The sequence below is a fragment of the Peromyscus eremicus genome, chromosome 3, assembly GCF_949786415.1.
Source record: "Peromyscus eremicus chromosome 3, PerEre_H2_v1, whole genome shotgun sequence".
Classification (NCBI taxonomy): Eukaryota; Metazoa; Chordata; class Mammalia; order Rodentia; family Cricetidae; genus Peromyscus; species Peromyscus eremicus.
The window spans coordinates 54598824-54615906 of record NC_081418.1 but is presented as its reverse complement, the minus strand read 5'-3'; the positions used below and the strand labels follow the sequence as shown (position 1 = coordinate 54615906).

The 17083-nt window shown below is 39.3% G+C and overlaps 1 long non-coding RNA gene across 2 annotated transcripts in view; it reads right to left on the bottom strand.

Annotated features, from left to right (window-relative positions):
• Nucleotides 1–17083, bottom strand: part of LOC131906856 (uncharacterized) — a 140278-nt gene that overhangs the window by 24762 nt on the left and 98433 nt on the right. Inside the window, exon 4 of one of the 2 annotated variants that reach the window (XR_009378211.1) lies at nt 10736–11031. The exons of the other annotated variant lie outside the window; for it this stretch is intronic. This is a non-coding gene — a long non-coding RNA (uncharacterized LOC131906856). Of the gene's footprint in view, nt 1–10735; nt 11032–17083 lie in introns of those variants that run through there. 2 annotated transcript variants of the gene reach the window in all.

Here is a 17083-nt window from a genome sequence, read left to right as displayed (position 1 = left end):
GATTTTAATATTGACTAGGGAATCACTGGCCCTCCATGAAGCCTCATGCCTTAAGCACCATACTGAAACTTCAGAGGTATCTAACCTTGTGAACTGAGCAACTGTTGGCTTCCCAGTCTTGCCAGTGTGAACACAGTCATTTTTTGACTACCCAGACTATATCATGTAAACCAATCTCATAAATACTCTTAGCACATATTCACTCTATCACTTATGCTCCTCTAGAGAATCCTAATATAAAAATGAAGTGTCTCCTAAAACGTCTCATGTGGTGAAGGCTTAGTCCTCAGTTGACTGAGTCACTGGAGTGCATGGATCCATTGATGAGTCATAATTGGAGGCATCACTGGGATGTGACAGAAGCTCTGGGAGGCAGTATCTGATTGGAGAATATATGTTACTGAGCAAGAAGTTTCCACAACTTCTATACATTACTCTAAGTGTGTACTCTCTCTCTCTCTCATTTCTCATCTTCTGTTTGTACTCCTCTCTCCCTCCTCCCCTCTCCCTTCTCATCTTCCTTCCTTTCTCCGTCCCTCCCTTCCTCCCTCCCTGTCTCTCCTCTCTCCTCTCTCTCTCTCTCTCTCTCTCTCTCTCTCTCTCTCTCTCTCTCTCTCTCCTACTTGGTCCCAATGATTTAAAAAATCTTTGCTCTAGCACAGACTTCTGCCACAATATACTGCCTTGCCTTGGGCCCAGAATACTGAATCAATTTCAGACAGGACTGAAACCTCTCATACCCATAACCCAAAAGAAATCCTTCCTCCTTTGATTTCTCATTTGTGACAGCAAATGAAAGTATCTAATACAAAGTTGTTTTAAATGAGAAGACTTCATTTGTCTGACAGCTTAATAGTATGCAGGCACCTTGATAGTTTCCATTTCTTAACTATTGTGCAATAAACATGGGAGTGAGGATGTCTTTTTGACATAGTGACTTTAATAGTGGGGGGGCACACACAGCCAGCACTGGGATTCTTGGTTATGAGCTTATGGTAGTTCTGTGTTGTAGTTTATTAAATCTCCACAATATTTTCCCAGTGGCTCTATTTTACACTCCAACATCAGTTTGCAGTACTCCTATTTCCACACACCCTCAACACACACACATATACACACAAACACACACACACACACACACACATATATATATATATATATATATATATATATATATATATATATATTCTCATTGTGGTTTTCTATTGCCTTTCCAATGTATCCACTGACTATGACTATGAGTACATCTTCTTTGGAAAAAATTATTTCAATCAATTTTAGTCGTGTTTCTATTTTTCTTCTGTCTTAGATTTTTCTTTGAGTCTTTTTTTACCTTTTTAGAGCTTTATTGGGGGGAGAGGGAGAGAGGGAGAGAGGGAGAGGGAGAGAGAGAGAGAGAGAGAGAGAGAGAGAGAGAGAGAGAGAGAGAGAGAGAGAGGAAAGGGAACGGGGGAGAGAGAGAGGGAGAGAAGAAGACAGACGGAAGGAAGGAGCGGAAAGGAAAAGAGAGGGAGGCACAGAGGGCCCACCCACTTTTTAGGCTGGGACCCCATCGCAGGCTAATGACGTAATTAAGGACAGAATCCTTACATCCCAGACTTTCACTTATTATAAAAAAGCAGGTAGATGGGAATAGAGGCGTTGTTCCTCTCAAAAACTGCTTCCAGCTGACAATTGGATGTCGGTTGGCTCTTGGGGGAGATTTCCGAGGTAGACAGGTGTTGTGGGATGCTGTCTGTCATCTGTTTGTTCTGGAGACATGTATCCCTCTTGGCTATGGCTGGGAACTTTCTGTTTGACAAGATGCTGATGATCTCTGGCCTCCGGTTCTGTGGTGGTCCTTATCATTGGCTGAACAGTGAGTTAGAACAGGGAACTGGGAAGAGAAAAGGTTGTGGTGCATGAGAACTTATTTTTTTTGGAATTAGGGACAAGGCAAAGTTCAAGGTCTTGTCTGTATGCACGTGAGAATGAATGAGTAGAGTTAAGGTGAGTTAGGGCAAGTCGTAGAAACTGCCCAAGCCCGCCCATTTGAGCCCGCCCACTGCTGGCGGTAGTCAGACAGAAAAGGTTGCATGTGGCAGACACAGAAGTGGGGAAGGAGAAGGGTTTAGAGCTTTAGCAGAAAGCTTGGAGATAAAGTAACTCTTATTTGCCTGTTCGCTGGCAGAAGTTCCCACAACTCTGTTATGTGGCCATGTTTACACTGTTATGTCACCAGGTTTACCGGTGCCCGCCCCTATCCGCCAATGTAGGTGGTAAATGTATCATATCTTTGTCTCATGGCTGTAGCCAAGAGAAAAATAAAAAATTAAAATAACAAACCGGGATCAGACTCCAATGTCGGGAGTCCCTGAGAGTGAAGAGAGATCTAAGAATCAGCTCAAGTTCGTCATCCTCTTCATCAAGGAATGGGAAGGGTTGCGGCTGCACTACACAGTTGGTCCACCAGGTAGACCCGAGACAGCATTGACCCCCTCATCAAGAGCGAAAATATGCCTGCCATTGTCAGCACAGCCCGAGGACAACCCCCGGGGTGTCCATCGCAAAGAATATAACTCAGACTACAGCCGCAAGAATGGCAGACTCACTGTGAAGAATCATGGCGGTATCAGTAGTGGTAGCTGTGTGGGGGTCCAGCGGAGGTGAGGGACGCGTGCTCGCAATCTCGTGGTCTCACTGGATGGGGGAGGAGGCGGCAAGCGGCAGCAGTCAAGCAGGTCCTCGGTGGTCTATCCTGGGTTTTGGCACCAATGTTGGTTAAATGGCACTGCTCCTCCTCGTGGCTGGCCGCCACCTGCAGCGGCCATGCTGGTGGAGGAGAGTGCTGGTTGGAAGAATCACAAGCCATAGTTATCTTTTTATAGCTTTATTGGGGGGGAGAGGGAGAGAGAGAGAGAGAGAGAGAGAGAGAGAGAGAAGGGAAGGGAAGGGAAGGGAAGGGAAGGGAAGGGAAGGGAAGGGGAGAGAGAGAGAGAGGGAGAGAAGAAGACAGATGACAGATGGAAGGAAGGAGCAGAAAGGAAAAGAGACTTCTTTGAGTCTTGATTTGCTTATGTACCTGAATATTAACCCCTTGTCAGTTACATAATCTCCAAACACTCCCACCTCTTTTGTAGGCTGCTGTGGTTCCCTTTCTGTGCAGAAGCTTTTCAGTTGATAGATTCCCCTTATATATTTTCCTTTGGATTCCTTGCTTCTTTGCCTATCCTAGGGTCCTAAAGACTCTTCTGTAGGCTTTCTCTAGTAGTTCCATGTCATAGCTTAATGTCTTATATTGAAGGCTTTAGCTTATTTCAGTTTTTCTCAACAGTGGAAGACAGGAGTCTGGATTCATTCCTCTATATGTGCATGTCCAATGTTCCCAGGATGAATTTTTACACCAACTGTCCTTTTTTTGCAATGCGTGTTCATATCACACTGGTCAAATGTCACTTGTCTACAAATTCATGTATTGTAGCAGACGCTATAGTTTGTTCCCTGACCTGTGAATCTGTTTTATGCCAATACAATGGTGTTTTGATTACAACTTTGTGATTGATTAGAAACCAGGTAGAAGCTGCTTTCTGCTTTGTTAATTTTATTCAAGAATGCTTTAGAAAGCAAAGAGGTTTGGTGGCTCCATACAGGTTTTAGAATGGAAGAAAAAAACCTGTTTTTAATTTTTCTATTTTCCTAAAAAATGCCACTGGTGTTTTGCCAGAGCTTTGAATACATAGATCTGTTTAGGTAATGTATAATTTAGCCAATGTCAATGTTAACTGGTGTTTTAAAGAAGGATGTTTGTAAACTCAAGTAAAGCATATGGTTGGGAAAAGTTGGAATAATTGAGTTTCAGTCTGTGAGAAAACATCATACGGTCTACATGCTGACTGAGTCATGAGTACCTGCAGACAGGATCCCAGCTCTTGGATCAGAATAACTTCTCTGCGTACTCACTACCTTCATCAGCATCCTGACTGTCACAGGTAGGTAGCCCCACCCTTCTCCAACAAAAGATTCCTCTAAAGGGAGTTCTGTACTGAGTCGCATGTCTCTTTTACTGAGCCTCACGCTGGCTGGCTTTGTTTCACCTTCCAAGTCTCTGCTCCATCACACATGCCAGTTGCTATCTCAGGGTCCCTGCTCTCTTACTGGTGAATACTGACATTAGAATCTGTATTCCATGCTATCTCAGGGTCCCTGCTCTCTTACTGGTGGATACTGACATTAGAATCTGTATTCCATGCTATCTCAGGGTCCCTGTTCTCTTACTGGTGAATACTGACATTAGAATCTGTATTCCATGCTATCTAGCACCCCAAAGCCTGACACTCATCTTCATTTTTCTTATTTTCCTCCTTTGATCTCCAAGTCTTTTTTCTTCACACCTATGTCAAAATGACTCTGTATGGTAAGGAAATGTTAGCCACCATGCTCATTGTTGAACCACAATATGTAAAATTATCTCCCCCCTTCATTGTTCACCTAAATAAAGGAAAACGGGAACTAATATTTGGTAAGTGTGCTCTGTACTAAAATAAAACTCATTAGTCGGTTTGTTTTTTCAATGCATTTCCTTACAAACATCAAGCAAGTCTACAAGGACACAATAAATAGTTACTTCACTGTTCTTACCCAGTATTTGCATTTGGATACAATTAATCATTTACAGGAATAAATAAATGCTAATATAAGCCCTCTGGTGCAGCCTGGGCTTCTTCTCCATAGCCCTTCCTGAAGATGCCTGCATAAGTAAGTGCAGCACATCATGAGTGGACGTCCTCAGGTGGTTCAAATCTGTCTGTGACAAGATTCTTCAGCTCCAGGGGCTGTCAGAAGAAAATCTTTGGGGTTATTACTTGCTCGTATTCTGACAGGAAAAAAAAAATTTCTCTTGAGACTCAGAAAAATTGATGTGAACCTGGCACATCACAGGGACAATTTCTTTTTCCTCAGACCTGTCCCCTATAAGAAACTAATATTCAAAATGCAAGGAGGGACTCCTGAAAAAGTTACATGTAACTACTGAATTCTGCCTGCAAAGACATAACACCTTTGTATTTATTCACAGACTTTTGGAAATTCATAAATGATCTCGTAATTGCAGATTTATAAGTTTAGAAGGGTATTGTGGGTGTCAATTTTGCAAACACATAAATGATAGATATAGATAAATATATAAATAGGTAGATGATACATAGATAGATTAGATGATACATAGATGACAGAGATGATAGATAAAATATATGGATTTAATTTTAGTATCTTTAATTGAGATCCAACTATGTGAATTTAAGGTGAGTTTAAAATGAGGAGTTTAGTCACCAAAGGAGGAAGTGCTGTTCCTAATTTTAGCTGATCCACAGCACTGTTATAAAATTAAATATTCTATGTGGTTTTTTCCTCTGCTTCTTCACCAGCAATGCTATCAAGTTCAGCTTATTCAATTTGCACATCTGAAGAGTTGTGCCTGATAGTGTTCAGTGAGAAGGGCACATTGCCTCTGGACTTAATGGGCAGTAGAGAGCTTTCATAGAAAGAGGAGTAACTTCCATACACTCTAAGCCAACATGCTCCAGGCAGTGGAGAGGAGAGGAAGGTAGATCCTAAAATTCCTAGGCATTCAGGAAGATAGTGTTGACTCTGGGAGATGAGGAACTGGTGTACAAGGGAGAATCTGCTGTCTACAGGAAGCATCTCCTCACTAAGAGACAAAAGTTCACCTTTCCCTTGGGAACAGTACAAAAATGAATCTCACTTAGGCTCCACTAAGGAGAGACAGACAGACAGACAGATAGACAGACAGAGTGCCCCTAGGTGGAAAAAGTCCTCTCACCTGGGTTGCTTATGAAGCTGTGCATAGCACCCAGTCATCTCCATGTTGGAAAGATAATGACTTTGGATTCACACAAAGACACATGGAATACCCAAGCCTTCTGTGTCCTCTGGTCCATTCTCCTTCAGGTACCCTCCCATCTCTCATGCTTCCTCTGTTGACATCTGTCCTTCCTCTTCACCCCCCTGCTCTCTTCTTTAATGCCCTTGTCTTCTCTCTCCTTCCTCTGAGTGTTAAAGGGAACATTATGTGGATATGCCAAGAAGATGGATTTGATTTCATTAATGAATCAAAGTAAAAAAAATAATGAAAAATGAGGCTCATGAGGAAGAAATGGGGAGGGAGGAACTGATGGGGTGTATTAAAGTCCAGACCTTGAGATGTAGAATTGGTTGAGCTATTTTGAGTAGACTAGTATCACAATGGAAAAATATTTATAAATATTTTTCTAGAAAATATGAAGAATGACCTAGAGCCAAGCTGAAACTACAGAAGTTTGTTCCAGTTTACTGTAAATGAGTGGGTTATATGAAAATATCTGAGATGGAGAGACCCCTGGCCTTGAACCAAGCAGAACCATATGCAGTATCTTGAACTTGACTAAGTGATGACTAATGAGGCAAAATTATTACAAATTTTTCAAAAAATAACTGAATTCTGACAACTGAACTTTTAAAAATGTTCTGTTACTATATCTCAACTAATCAGATCTAAATTCATGTGTGTACAAAGACCACTAAATACTCAGCTGTTTGGGGAGTTGTAGGAGAGAGGACACAGGAGGAGCTGGTGGGAGTAAAAGGAGGGCTGGAAATAATGTAAATAATTATATATACATGTATATACATATGTATAATTCTCAAAAAAATGAAAAACATTCTGTCACTGAAATTCAGCTAATTTTGAAGAACTCCTACAAGTGCACCTGGAACATATAGGAACCAAGATATAAAGGGAAGAGAACTGCAGAATGACCATGAGTAGACTACTCCTACTGAGTATACTGTGATCTGAGGGGATTCCTTCCTTACTAATTACCAAACCCTGACCAGAATGGGAAATTTAAATGGGTAACCCACAATTCAGCACAGATAGCCTCTATTTTCAGTTATTATTTCTGCCCAAAATAAGAAAAAAACACTCTAATTACTAAAGTGAAATGAAAATTTTAGACCTTGGAGACAAATCTAGATCCATATGAAACTTCCAAACTACAGTAGAATTTTAAGACTCAGTTTGGAGTGTTCTATTTCCAGATTTTTATACATACTCTTTAACTTTGCTCTTTTCCCTTCTAATCGAGCACACAATTAGCTGAATACTCAACTGAAGTAAAAAAAAAATCACCACTTTTTACATAGCCAATTATTTCAATCTTTGTCTTGATTTTTGAAGTTTATGAAACCTACGCTTATTATTTTTTTTACTTATCATTCTATTTTTTCCCTAAATGAATCAGGGTAAGTATAATAAAATCTTCAAATGACAGAGTGGGAAATTGGGAACACTGACAAAACAGAGCTGTCGGCTGTCAGGCATCACCAGCATAACTTAAAATTCTTGTTTTTCAGATGATACAGGGAGCCTAAATTCAGAGTTCTGCTTGAAGGGGTCTAAGTATATCAGTGTATAGTATTGTAAAATAATGCAATAGTTTGTAAAAAATAAATCTGTCAAATCCAAGGCTCACCTATAGCACTTAAAACTAACCTTACATTGCATCTTAAGACTCTCTCCATGAAACATAAGGGGATATTCTACCCAGGAAGCTAGAACATAAGCAATGTAGAAATATATTATCTTTAACCTAGAAACTAGATATTTTAGCATGCTGGTTCTCAAAATTGTGCATGGTCATTCAGAAGTTAGAGCAAATGGGGAAAAGACACACCACTGGAGTTAACTTGATCATGAATACAAACATATCATTCATGATATAAACTGGCAAAGTCTTTCAGAATAATAACTGCATGACTTTGGGAAGTCTGCCATGTTTTGAAAGACATTATTGGATTTATGTAATAATATCAAAACTCCAAACTTCCAATGTTTCAATGAAAATTGCCCAAATGTATAACTTAGCTCTCTCTCGTTTTCCATAGCAAAATAATTAACTTTGCTTTAAATGATCAACCTTAAACCCAAACATCTTCAATATATAACCAAATTCACAAGCAAACACTCCTTAGGTTCACTCTTCCTTGTCTCCTGCTGTCTGTACTAGTTAAATAAGTTGACAAATGTATGGAAGTCAAATTAAAAATAACTACATTAAAATTCCACCTCTGCACTGCATTAGTTACTCAACCCTGGAATAATGAGTAAAGTTTGCTCTAAGTTTCTTTGTCTTTGGATGTGGATAACAGTTATGCCAACGGTGTCAAATGGAGGGTTAATAAAATTATATATGCAAAAACAGCTAAGATAGTACCTTGCACAAGGTCTTCATTCATTAATTCATTCTTTATTGAGAATTGAGCACTCATCAAATACAGTCCCTGCTTATCTGGTTTTACTTTCTGGATTCAGTTACTCATAGTCAAACTGTAATCCAAAAATATTAAATGGTAATTCCAGAAATAAAGTAAACTTAATAGTGTGATGTTCTAACTCGTCAGATGAAATCTTGTGCCACCTCTTTCCACTCTACCTAGAGTGTGACTCAAACCCTCTGTCCAGTGTCTCCTTGCTGCACATACTATCCACCAATTAGTTACAGTATACCCACCCTCAGTTATAAGCTCAACCTCTCATGGCTTCACGATGACTTGTGTTTTACTAAAAGTGGCCTCTAAATACAAGAGAATTTCAACCAACCAAAAGCTATGCTAAGGTTACTAAAAGCTATAGTGATAATAAATCTACTATCTGAATTTGTGAAGAAGAAAGGCATTTCATAACAGTTTTGACTTAGTACCTCTAAATGCAAAAACTGTGGTCACGATTTGTGAAATGATATAAGATTTGACACTCTCCATGCCTTCAATTATCCCTGTTTGTGGTAGAACATTTGGAGAGGGGAACACTGTTCTTCAAAGGCAGTAGGACAAAAGGAAACCAGATAAACACAGTCTCTGCCTTAATAACTAGAGAGGCTATGGAATGGATAGATATGTTCTCCTTTCCCACATGCCATCTATACCTGGAAACCAGATAGCCACTTCCTTAATCAGTGAATGACAGCTCTTGTGAACAAGGGTAAACCTGGGCCTAAAAAAGGTGTTGTCCTCCATTGAGCTAAAATTTAGCTTACTCCATATTTGTTTTGCTACAAGAACAACTCCTTTCTGCTTAGAGTTAGTCTGAGACTGATAACTATGGGTTTTACAATTCCCAAGCAGGCTAGCACCACTAAAACACATTTTACACCCAGAAATACTAAATCTTAGAACTCACATCTGATCCCATGAAAAAATTGTTTTCCAATGGAGAGGAGCAGCTCTGTGTGAAGCATTTGCAAAATCTAAATTAAATTTGGGATACATTTTCAACCTCACACCATTTAATTTAATTTTAGAATTCATAGATATTTATGTTTTTGTTTTTGCAGTGGTGCTAGGTAAAAACCTAACTTCACCCTGAACCCTCTAGACATTAATAACATGCAGGTTGACTAAATAATGCTGAGGTTGACTGAAGTGCCTGTAGCCACCTACTAAAGCAGCAAGAATTTAACTCTGCGACAGCTATGCTCAACTTTATTGGGATAGAGCTTACATAGTTGTCTTACTTGCCTTGGTTAAACTCCTAACCCTCTGCAGTTCTGTGAACAGCTGTGTAAAGAATATAGCTCACTGTCTTAGTTAGGGTTTCTATTTCTGTGACAAAACACCCTGGCCAAATGCAGGTTGGGGGGGTGGTGGATAGAGTTTATTTGACTTACACTTCCACATCATTGTTAATCATTAAAGGAAGTCAGGACAGGAACTCAAACAGGACAGAAACCTGGAGGCAGGAGCTGATACAGAGGCCATGGAGGGGTGCTGCTCATGGGCTTGCTCACATGGCTTGCTCAGCCTGATTGCCTATAGAACTCAGGACCACAAGCCCAGGGATACCACCACCCACCATAGTCTGGGCCCTCCCCCAACAATCACTAATTAAGAAGATGCCCTATAGGCTTGTCTACAGCCAAATCTTATACAGGCATTTCCTCAACTGAGGCTACTTTAGAACTTTTATCTCAATGTGTACCAGAAGCCCAGAGTACCACGAGGAATCCCTCAGTAATGACTGAGGATGCAAGACAAAACCTTACTTACAGAAAATACTCAAAAGAAAACAGCTCAAGGGCAGAGAAAAAAATAATCGGTGAGTAGAATTTCCATGGGAACTTAAATAGCCCTGCCCACATGATCAGAGAAGCATGCCTGCAAAGTCCCCCTCTCCTGTAGTTTGCCCCTTCTTTCTCCTTACACAGCTAAGACCCTTACCTCATTAATCAGGTAAACTCATTTGCTGTCAGTTACATCCTCTCATGTCCTCATATTTCCTCCTCTCCTGTTTTTCAATTCCTTTTGTCTTTGTTTTGTACTCAATGAGAATCTTAATTGTTCTGTAACTGATTGTGATGAGAATTGATATTTTAATAATTAATATTCAAAAGTTTGGAAAAGTTAAAAAAATCATTAGATCTATAAGACATTATTTCTCTCTCAAATAGAAATCATCATCTGATTGGGTGTACAAATGTGTGTGTGTGTGTGTGTGTGTGTGTGTGTAAATATGTGTAAGCATTTGGATGGATGGATGGATGGATGGATGGGTGTGCATTTGCATATATGTGTATGTGAATATGTGTGTGTATTACAAGTAAGAGATTATACTAAGGAATACAGAGAATTATGGAAGAAAAGATGACCTTAGAGTACCTGCACAAGGGCAGCAAAGAGAGAATGATTAACTAGGACTCACATATCAGAAAAATATTAGTATTTTAGTCACGAAGTTGGGGTGGACCAACAAGGCTCAGCAGGGCAGGCTTCCTCCTGACTGCTCCCCAGCAGGGCAGGCCTTGTTCTTGTTTTTCTGTTCTCGGCCCCATTGGAACTGACCCACTTCCCCTGGCTATTCCAGAGGCATTCTTTTTGGTCTCCTGTTGCTTTGGAACTGAACACCTTTCTCTTCTCAGAATGACCTCTGTCCCAGCAGCTTGCATTTCTGGGCTTATCTTGGATAACTGGAACTCTCCATCCAGAGCTGCTTGATTTCCCCTGAGGAAAAGGAAAGCTCTTGTTTATGCACTGCAGTGAATCAGTAGCATTTTTCTCAAAAGCTTCAGCAAGGTTCTAGGAAGGAGGTTGCTCACTGATATAGCCAGGGTCAGACTCCCCATATAACTGCAAACACTGGCATATTATACAATACGTTTACAAATCACAAGATGTATAGGATAAAAAGGAACCAATCATTACTTGTCCTAAAATATTTGGCAGATTAAAGTCAGAGATGAATGTTTACAGAAGAAAAATGAATAATCTACTTAATGACTTCATGTCAGAGGCTAGGCCTCCAGTGAGATGGTGCCTCTTGACAGAAGTCATTTACCCATCCTCTAGGAGCCCATCCTATTGTGCACACTCAGAGAGAACATTTTGTGGTTATGCCCAGCCCTTCCTGCTAAGAAGCAGGATGACTAAATGAGCACTTTGATGTGCAGATGCAAAATGTAAATTCATAAGCTGTAGAGATGAGCATTGACAAAATCGTTAAGAGACAGGTAAATGAAACCGAACTAAAATGCTCAACTCCGCTCTTACATGGACTTGCTATACTCTGGCCAAAGAAGACAAAATCATGCAGTTATTTAAAGACAAACAGGCAGAAATCTTTAAAATCATATAGCCTAAGAACTGAATTTAAAAATGAAAAGTGAATTTAGAATCAAATACTTATGACATCTCCTTTCTGCCAGAGTATTCAATAACTCAGCATGCAATAGTGATCTGGGAGAGTTTCTTCTAGTATGGATCACTTACTAGCATACGTTTATTTTGTAAAAGAAACAACTGACCAAAGCCCAATGTTTTCTCTGCATTGAATATAGGATCATCACAGGTTTCTCAATTTGGAAATCTGTGATTTCAAAAATTTACTCCTCTAGATAAGGTCTAGAAATTTTAATGATTCCTTTCTGGTTCTGAGAGTGTGATTTCAACAGCTATCATGATGTTCAACATCTGATTCATTTAACAACTAATGCCTTAGCAGCCACAAGAAACATCAACAAGTTAGATCAAGAGAAAACCCCTTCACCTGAAGATAACCAATATCCCAATTACAACACAAGACCCAGACCTTAGACAATTGTTGCTCCAAAAGACCTTTAAAATAATGGCCACAGATTTGCCTGTTTACTACATTTTCACAAGATAAATTTAAGAATTATGAAGTAAAATAGAAGACACATGCTTTCCTCCTTCAGTTTCTGCTAAACACTATTGTTATCTTTATAATAAGTCAAATTTGGTTTCTTCTCCTGTTGTTATGAGGATGAATACTTGCTTTGTTGCACTTATGCTTTGAGCATCAAAGACTGCTTTTACCCTGTAGCTGGACTAAGAGCCAGTTTGTACTGAATAATCTAATATTGTCTGTTAATCCTCAAGCCAAGAGCCCCAGTGTCTTTTGTGGATTCTTTCTTTTCCATTTTACAAGGGAAATGGAAAATTACAATTTCTGTATATATTTTCGGGAGACTATACAAACTATAAAAATTCTCTTAATGCTATAAGAATAACAGTGTACTATTTTATAAACTTTTAAATTCTTAGCAAAACAAAAAATTTTTCTCCCATAACCAAAATTCACTTACCTAATGAAGAGTGTCTGGAAACAGCAAGGTGACCCATTGATTTAGAAACAGAGAACCAGAAAACGCCCAGGCCACATCTGAAAGCACTAGGAATATCAAGATGCTAGATGAGAAATGTTGTTCTGGAGTGAAAGCTATGGCTTGAGATGATTCCTTGAAAACAAACTGTTGTCAGACACATACACCAAACACATTTGTATTAGTTACTGTCCCATTGCAGTGATAAAACACCATGACCAAAAGCAACATATGGAAGAAATAGTTCATTTTAGATTACTGTTCCAGAGGCTTAGGCCATAATAGGGGAAAAGGCATTGTAACAGGTGCCTGGAGCAGGAAGCTGGTTAATTACATGTTATTACATTATGTAATTGCATAATTAATTACATTACTCAGGACACATAGAGTGAACTGGAAGTTAAACAAAGCTACAACTTCTCAAAGCCCTTCCCCAGTGATGTACTTCCTCCAGCAAAGCTCTTCATTCTAAAGGTTCACAACCTCCCCAAAGAGCACTCCCAGTTGGGAGGCAACTGTTCAAGTGCATGAGCCTGTCTGGGACTTTCTCATTCAAGTCACAACATCTCTGAAAAGCTACAGCATTATCTTGTCCAACTCCTAATGGCATCTAAGTGCAATTACATGCTTAAACATATACTGAAGAAATAAAGCAGAGAACGAATGTTTAAGGACATAGAAACAACCTATGTTTGTTTTTGTTTCATTCAGTGGTTTACTACATAGAGCCCCAAATTCCCACGAGACTCCTCCTCTTCAGCTCCCTAGTACCTGGAATAGACGTCTAGACTCGCTCAACTCCCAGGAACCCATGATGTCAAACTGGGATCCCTATTTTAGATTATGACCTTTTATCTTCCATGAACCACATGTTCTTTTATATGGAGACCTTCATGTATAGACATACATAGCTTATCATGTAGAGTCAGGGATAAGTATGGATAATCTCTACAAATTTAGAAAGGAGACTGAGAGAGTAATATTAATAGGGGATGAGGAAGAGCATACTGTGGGTAAAAGGGCAAATGACTCATGAAAGACAGTATAAAACTTTTTTTTTTAGTTTTTAATTCTTTCATATATTTTTCCCCATGGTGGATATGTAAATTAAACCTTCTATGCACTGAAGTAGCAAGAACCATTTTTGCATTCCAAAAGCATCCAACATGTGTTTTTCTTTTGAGGTAGTGACTGTGAAAGTTAGGTGTGATTTTTAATTTCATTGGCTGTCAGTACTATAGGACCTAGACAGGACTAGTTTCTGAATGAACATGTTCATCACATGGACTCAATTTGAAAAAGTGATTTTTAAAAAATATTTATTTATTTACTTATATTACAGGTTTTATTTTTTAATAATTTCATATATGAGTAGAACATAGATGCTGTGAAGAGAAAATAAGAAAAATGGTGGGGAAATTAACCTAGTGAAAGTTGGGAAGGAGGTGCAGATTCAGAGCAGGGAGGCTGGAAGTAACACTAGAATGTTTAAAAAGCCATAGGTAAAGCTAGGTTTTATAAGCATTCTTAAAAATGCATACACACACATATATATGTATATGTACACATATAATTATGTATACCCACAAAAACACATATATACATGAATATATGTGTGTATATATATGTGTATACACACAGACACATATATGTGTGTATACACATATAGACACATGTATATGTTTATGGATGTATATATTTCAGTTCTTGCTTTTAAGGCCCTCTTTTAGACAGAGACAATATTCAGCATGCAGAAACTGGTTTTCTCATTGAGTATTTAAACACAGAAGGGTTGCAGCATCCCTAGCCCAGATTGGGTACCACTATTTCACTACTAGTTGTACCTATTCTGTAGCTAAGAAGTCCTCTGTTCAATGCAGCTCCTAGGCTTGGTGTATGGATATTTCTTATTGTATTTGAAGCCTTTCAAGGCTTGAACTCTCTTTTTCCATATATGGAAGGTCTTGCTAACTAATGCAGCATATTTCCACATTTAAACCCTTAAGCAATCTAACGAGGTAGGAGAAAAAAATTCTCTTTTAAATACAACAGAGTTTGCCTGAATCAGGTACACTTAGGTGTATTTAGGGCACTGCCATTCTCTCTCAAAACAATTAATCATATTTTAGTCAGAGTAAAACCATAAGATTCCCAATGTACACCTTTTAAGAAACTCCCACCGATTCTGAATTCTATTTGGGGAAAGCATGTTTCAAAAGTTCTGTGGCCCCAAATCAATGTGGGTGCCAGACAAAAGCACACAACCTTCAAAGCATATTTCCCAGAGCAAAATGCTCCACAGAACAAGGAGAAGGAAAAAGACTTGAAAAGAAGTTGCTTGCTCTCTGTAGTGTGTGTAGGAGAGAGAAGTGTAAAGGGGGCTGCTAGAGAGACACTTGGGGCTATTGAGAGCTTGGCTTCTCAATGGACAGATGCAATCTACGTCAAGCAGGGGGATGTGAAACCAATAAGCTACACCCTTTGAATAAAATTGACACTTCATTGATGTGATTTGGGTCTGAGGGAGGGGTAGAAGACACTTCAAAACTCTCAATTGAAAAAGTATTTATGTCCTATTGACAGTTTTAAGCTTTCTGTAGCTAGCTGCGATCTTGAACATTTTGGTAACAGCTACCTCCTTGACTTGGATAATTTCAGCATGACAGAGGTACACAAATTTTGGATGACCTGGAAGTGAATGTATGTTTACGAAAAAAAAAAAGAGAATGGAAATATGGCTCAATGACAGAGTGCTTGCCTTGCATGTGCAAGGCCCTGGGTTCACTCCCTGCCACCAAAGAAACAAGGCAGTGGCAAGGACAAATTGGGTTAATGCATCAGGAATGGGAAGAGGATTGGAAGCATTTCAATCTATTTTAAAGAGCTGTGCCTGGAAAACTGGACCTCAAGTTTCTCCCAAATACTGAGAATTTTACCAATGCTTTTTATATGCATTCATAATAAAGTCCTTGACCTTGGAATGCAGTAAGGATTAAAATACAGTGTAACATTTAACCATCAATGTCAATAATTGCAAACTTACCATCCCATCGATTATTATGGTCTAGTATTGTCTGGAGATATCTGAAGTGCACGTCATAGACTGTGACACAAACACTATGTCAGATGTTACATTTTGGTTGACAAAATGATGAAAGGGCACACTTTCCTCTTTGTCCTGAACACAGCAGAGAGCTAATAAGTACAACCAACGGATCATCACCATCCCGAGAGCAGAGCATCCTCAAGTTCAGGCTAATTTGTGAAATTTATTTCAAATATCATTAGATATTCAAGCAAAGGTGTTTTCTTCCTTATTTTTGTCTACTTTACTAAGTTAAGATTTTAGGTTTTTTTTTTTATAAGCACACAAAAGGGATTTATAAAACAGAAACAGAATAGACAAGTACTCTGTATTTTACCTCCAGGAAATCGCCTCGCTACTCTTCAATTAGAGCTGATTCTTTTTTAAAGGAAGAATCATATTTCTGATTTTATATTTCCCTGCATCAAGGAAGGGACTTATAATGTTTGTCTTCCACCAGGGAAGCATAAACAGTGGAGTAAACATGGGAAAGTTTTACATCTCAGCCCTGGGGAAGAATTTAACAATGCCTGTGAATGAGAGGGTCAATCATTTAAAGGCTGAACCGGCTCAGGAATTATATTACATAGAAGCAAGCTCCCTGGCTAATATCTGAGAAGGGTATGGAATGTCACTTTCTGACAATTAATCTTCCTAGTGCAACTAAGATCTGTCCAGTACCCAAACACTTCTCAAGGAGAAAATCTGCTTCTTGGCTCTTCTTTTCCAGTCCCTTGCCCTAACAGGCCTGAAGGATGCATATGCACACAGGATTCTTGACTTGAGTAGTCCTTCGTGGGGAAGAAATACATCAGAAAGTTAGGAGAGGAAACGACAATAGAGCTTACACAAACTCCCATGACCTTAAAGATGAGCAGTGAGTCAGGAGTAGTAAACCATAGCCAAGTGATAGTCTGTGAAACTGGGCCAGGAACCTCAGGTGACAAAATGCCAAATAATGTAACCACCTCACCAGAGGAACTAAAATCTCTGTCTTAACCAGAGATCTGCTACTTCATATTTATTACAGAACTGTTCATAGTAGCCAATATGTGCAAATAATCAATTCAGTCCACAGATAAATAAAATGCACACACACACACACACACACACACACACACACACAGTGCGTGTGTGTGTGTGTGTGTGTGTGCGCGTGCGTGTGTGCAAGGTGGAGGCTGGCCATCCACTTCAGGTACTGCTCCCTACCTTTTTATTTTTAAAGACAAGGTATCTTATTCAAACTGGAGCTTGTTGTTTTGGCTGGACCAGCTGGTCAGTGAGCTATGGAGAACCCTCTGCCTCCTTCCCACAAGCAATCAGGTAACAGACATGACATTTGTATGGA